The following is a 5,433-nucleotide window of genomic DNA, read 5'->3' on the forward strand; positions in this document are numbered from 1 at the left end:
AGGGTCGGGCTCACCTGCGGTAGGAGCACCACCCGTCCTATTTCCACGGTCCCTTCCTCGGGGTTTGCCGCAGCAACACGGCAGGGGAAGTGGTGATAGCACTCTGCAAACCCAAATCCACTAGGAGTAGAGTCCATACAGCTTGCGGAAGCCTCCCCGCTCTGCCTTGCACGTCTTGCCTCGCGTACAACCATGCACTGCAAATAGTGTTGGGCAGGCACAAGTTTTTTTGTAATTTTAAAAAAGAAGGGAAGTAGGAAAAATGCAACAGGCACATAAAGAAAGGCCTGACCCTAAGGATAAATAAATGAAGAACACTCTCATTAGTTAGTCTATGAAGTTCTACCTTAAAATATCTGGGGAGAGAGGGTGTTAGGAACTTAAATAATTTGTCTTTATCTCCCATCACATTGCAAGGCCTAGAGGAGGAGCAAACCAGGACTTCCTCAGGTACCTGGGCCTCACCTGCCCCAGAGAATGAAGAGACCAGTCTCACCGTGCAGTCTGGGCAAGACACCAGGGTGGTGAGGTAGGTGGGTGGTCAGTTTGCCCTGAAGAATACAGACGGCAGCCCTGGCTTCTGGGAAGATGGTGGCACACATGTTTGTCCTGCCTTCCTTGTCCTCTCTGCACTTTTTTTGGGTAACACCGCTACCTTGAAGGCTATCTGGGCATCATGTTCTCCTGAGATGCACAGGGAACGGAGTGGATCTGGGCTTCATTCTCTAAACTTCCAGGTGAAGGCAGTTGACCAGAAGCCATGAGGTGGGGGGGGGCTTGCCTCTCCTCTGGGTGTGGGGCAAAGTCCAAGCTGGTCAGACTGTGTCTCTCCCTGACAGGAGACAAACTATCTGCTGCCCAGAGGGGCCTTGGTGACCCTGGGGGACCTGGAGGGGCCTGCGGCGCTGGACTGACTTGCTCCAGGACCTCACTGCTAGGACAGCAGCCCCTGGTCCTCACCCCCAGGGTGCTCCTTCTGGTCCTCCAGCACAGGTCCCAGTTTGCCAGGCCATGTTCAGCAAACCTACAGAAAGCTGACTGGGAGAACTACAGACCACAGAAGGAAAAGGAAACCGCAAAACCCACTTGCCAGCTGATCCCCTTCTAGTTCATATTTTACGGCACATCTTAAAGGAGTCGGCACGGACTAGAGACGCCTAGAATGTGGTCCAAACACCAGGCGCTTCAAGTGAGGAGCAGTCGAAGAGCTGAAACAGGATCTCGAGGGTGAGAACAGCATCTCGATCTCACTCTGAAAAAGAAGGGGGAGAAGTGTAATGTGGATGGAAAACTCCAATGAGAGGAGTTGGGGCCATGAAGGTGCTAACATGAGAGTTTGGGAAAAGCACATCAAGTAGGAAAGTTGAGCAGCCGAAGAAGTCAGGAAGGAAACAGAAAGAAAAAAAAGCCTTGGGAAGCAGTGAGAAAGCTTGTCAGGTTCAGGAACTTGGGGAGAAGGCAGAAAGGGGTCTGTGAAGGTCACTTGGGGTCACTTGGCGTTGGCTTTGGGCTCTTGGGCGACAAGTCAGAAACCATCTTGCACTTCGTTCCAAACGCTTTGAGAAACGCAAAAAGTCAGAGCCACAGAGATTTTGGAGCCCGTGTGTCAGCTGGTCTCAACTCACTGGTAAGAGATTGAGAAGTGATGTGATGTGCCCCGGGGCCTCATGGCCAGGGAGGGACAGAGGGGTCGTGAACTGGTTTTAGGTTTTGAGTCACTTCCTCCCACCCCCATGTCTCTTGCATTGGAGGCGGATCCTGGGCATTGCTGGGCATGAAGTCCCTGCCCTGCACTGTCCTGAGTCCTGACTCTGAATGAGGCATTGTGTCCTTACTGGGTGCAGGACTCAGTCTAGCGGGGCCCCTGCCTGCTTTTGCTCTCACGTCATCCTCACAATAATCCTTCGATCGTGGATATTGGTATCATCCACAGTATAGACACAAGGAAAGTGAGATCTAGAGAATTAATGTCTGCCCATGGTCATGGAGCCACTGGGTTTTCTCCACAGCGAACCCATCATTGTTCAGAGTTTCTAGAGGTGGTTTGCCTTGTTAAGAAAGTTTCCATACAAGGCAGTACAGACTCGAAACTCTGATCAGTCACCACTGCCTGGCCCCTTGGTGACCGAATGCCTCCTTGGCTGTACGCCTGTTTATATATTTGTGATACCACACATTTTATCCATGGCATTTGCCTAATAAAGACTGGTTTTATGTGCAGTGAAGATAAAGACAAGGACAGCTGGTTTACCGATGACCGATGGCAACCCCAGGCACTTTCCCTGCTGGGCACATCTCATCTTCCCTCTGCAGGTGACAGCAGCAGCTCCGGCAGTTACCTTGAGCCACTCAGCTCAGAAGCAGTGGGCGGTACCGAGCCCTGGAGGCCAGGCGGGCTCAGGATCTGGCCAACTTCCTTACTCCTCACCTGTGCCTGGTCCAGGCCTCTCCTGGGTCCCAGGGGACTTGGTGGATGCTCAGTCACTGCTGTACCGTTGTCATGACAGCAGCTGGAGGAAAGGTAACGTGTGACTCTGAGTATGACCTTAGGCCACCTGCCTTGCCCCTTCAGCTGGCTGAGGGCTCTGGTGGGGCCTAACACTGTTTTATAAGGTAGCTGAATAAACAGCTGAAACCCTGATTAAAGAAGTAAGAGCCCCAGACACAAAACCTTTCAAGATAACAATATGGGACAGGGCTCCTTCACTTACTCTTTCAATGATTTGTTTGTCACCTACTGTTACCGAACTAAACTTGGGTCCACTTGCCCTTGCACGGTAAAGCCAATCTACTGACACTGGTTTGTGATGAAGGAAAGTGCAACGCTTATTGCAGGGTGCCAAACAAGGAGTCTAGGCAGCTAGTGCTTAAAAAACCCAAACTCCCCAAAGGCTTTCAGGGAAAGGTTTTTAAAGACAGAGTGAGGGAGAGGGTTGAGGGGTGTGTAGTCAGCTCATGGACATTCTTCTGATTGGTTGGTGGTGAGGTAATTGGGAGTCAACATCATCAACCTTCTGGTTCCTATAGGTCTAGGGTCTATGTGCTGGTAGTCAGCATAGAGTTAACTTCTTCCCCCTGGTGAGGTTTTCAATGTCTGCAAAACAGCTCAAAGGACATGGCTCAGAATACTATCTATAGCCCTTGAGAAGGAACTAAAGTTCCCTGACTGTTTAATGGCTAAACTATTATTATTTTGTCTTGCTTGACTGTTTTCCTTTGTTTCTGCATTTTCTCACTTCTCTGATTAAATTTATTCTTTGGAACTCGGGGAAGGCCTGGGAGCCTAAAGTTTTACTACAAACAAGAGGCAGGTGGAGGACATGGGGTGGGGGGGTCTGTACCGGGAAGGCCCCATAGGGTCCTGCTTGGTTACATTACTATGTGCTAAGCATTTTTCTAGATACAGCAGTGAACAAAGCACAAGAGATCTCAGCCTCATGGAACTCAAATCCCTGTCCTTGTGGAGCAACACAGACAACACACAAGTAAGTATGACGACAATAAACCAACACTAGGATGAGAAAGACCTTGTGATGGAAGGTGTCGGGAGGGGTGACCTTAGAGAGGCCAGGGGTCTCTGAAAAGAAAACCTCTCAGTGGGGCCCCAAATGGTGAGGGTGAGCCCTCATTGAGGGGACCCCCATTCACGTCAAAGTGGGGGAGCCCACAGTTGGGGTGCTGAGTTCAGGGAGGGAATGAGTGGGCTTTCAGGCTCCGGGACACAGGGCTGCTATCCTGGTGGGTCAGAAGAGACCAGCTGGGGCAGAGAGTGGAGTCCCAGGCAGCTGCTGTTCCTCCTGCCTCCAGCCTGGGAGCCAGGAGGTGGGGCTGGTCTTTGCCCTCACCTTGGGGAAGGATGAACCCCTCTACCTGCTGGGGCCACCACCTTGGGCAGGTGCAAACATTGTTTTCAGGCAAGAGCAACAAAGAGTGAGCTACCCCTGACATATTCAGGGAAATCAGCTATTGGATTTTAATCCAAATATCTCCCGAGGTGGAGGCGGGGCACAGAAAGGCTTGGGTGAGCCTGGCCACCTCCTGCCACGCCACGTGTCCAGCTCAGGAGCGGAGCAGAAGGGCACTGGGAGCTGAATGAGTTGCCCTGAGGTGTGAACTCAAGTTACTCAGCACTGCTCTGTGGGGGTTGAACTCAAATGTTTTGCCAAAACAACTGCAGAAGAATAAATAAACAAAAGGAAGGAAAGTAGAAAGGGATACAACCCTCTTAATAATCCAATTAAAATGAGAACCTAATCTGCCTACTTTCTTTTTTTTTGAATTTTATTTTATTTATTTTTTTATACAGCAGGTTCTTATTAGTTACCCATTTTATACATATTAGTGTATATATGTCAATCCCAATCTCCCAGTTCATCCCACCACCACCCCCCCCGCCACTTTCCCCCCTTTAATCTGCCTACTTTCTAAAGCCATTGCTTTAGAACCAGGCCACGTGCTCAGCACTGCCCTGTGGTTTGGCGAGGAGTGTTTAGCACACGCTGCAGCAAGGCAGCCCAGGGGAAATATTTGGAAGAGACTTACAGGAAGAGAGGTGATTACTGGGAAGCATGGTGGTAGGACCTCCCCCACTCCCTTCCAAAACATTTCTTGAGCACCACTTACATGCTGGCACCAGTACCACGGGGACAACGATGAACAGACTGCCCGGGCCCTCATTCTGCCCACAGCACGTGGAGGCACAGGCCTTTAAGGTGACTTGCTGGCAATGGGCGGGGCTGAGACTTGCTTCTAGGCTGTCAGAGTCCAAACCCACTGTGTTGGGAAAAAGACCAAGGTTTGGATGGCCAGCTCTTGGCAGCCTGAAAAGGTGTGTCTGCGGTTTCCTGCTCTCCTCCATCCTGTTTAAAGGCCCTTCTTTCTCACCACTCCTCCTCTTCCCAGCAGAGGCCCCACCTAAGAAGGAGGCTTTTCTCCCTGTGTGCCAGGAAAGGGCTCACTTGATTTCTTCCAGGTCCAAAGGGGAAACTGGCCCTTCAAAAATATCCGAGCCGCTACATGATCTCCAGGAGCACACTTGAATGGGTGTATGTATGTATCTGTTGAGCTACCTATGGCTCTGAACCTCCTTTTGGCCATTTTTCAATGGGCAGTTGGAACAACTTGCTTCCCAGTGTGAGCACCTGCCCCAGTGATTGACAGACGCCAAGGGAAGGACCACATCCATCTCAAAGAACATCAGTCAGGTCTGCCCACCTAGCAGTTTCAAGTTGGAAGGAGGCTAGGGACTGGTAACATGGCCATATGGGGAGAAGGTGCAGTCTTTCCAACTCTGCACACTAGGTGTGCTTGCTTGCCCTGCAGACCAGCGCACACCTGGCAGCTGTTATTCCCTCTCCTAAGAAGTGAGATGAGGCACAGCTGAATTCAGAACTAGCTCCAAAGAGCTGCTCTGAGTGACTCTTGCAGAGAAAA

Source organism: Eschrichtius robustus, chromosome 12 (assembly GCF_028021215.1).
Source record: "Eschrichtius robustus isolate mEscRob2 chromosome 12, mEscRob2.pri, whole genome shotgun sequence".
Classification (NCBI taxonomy): domain Eukaryota; kingdom Metazoa; phylum Chordata; class Mammalia; order Artiodactyla; family Eschrichtiidae; genus Eschrichtius; species Eschrichtius robustus.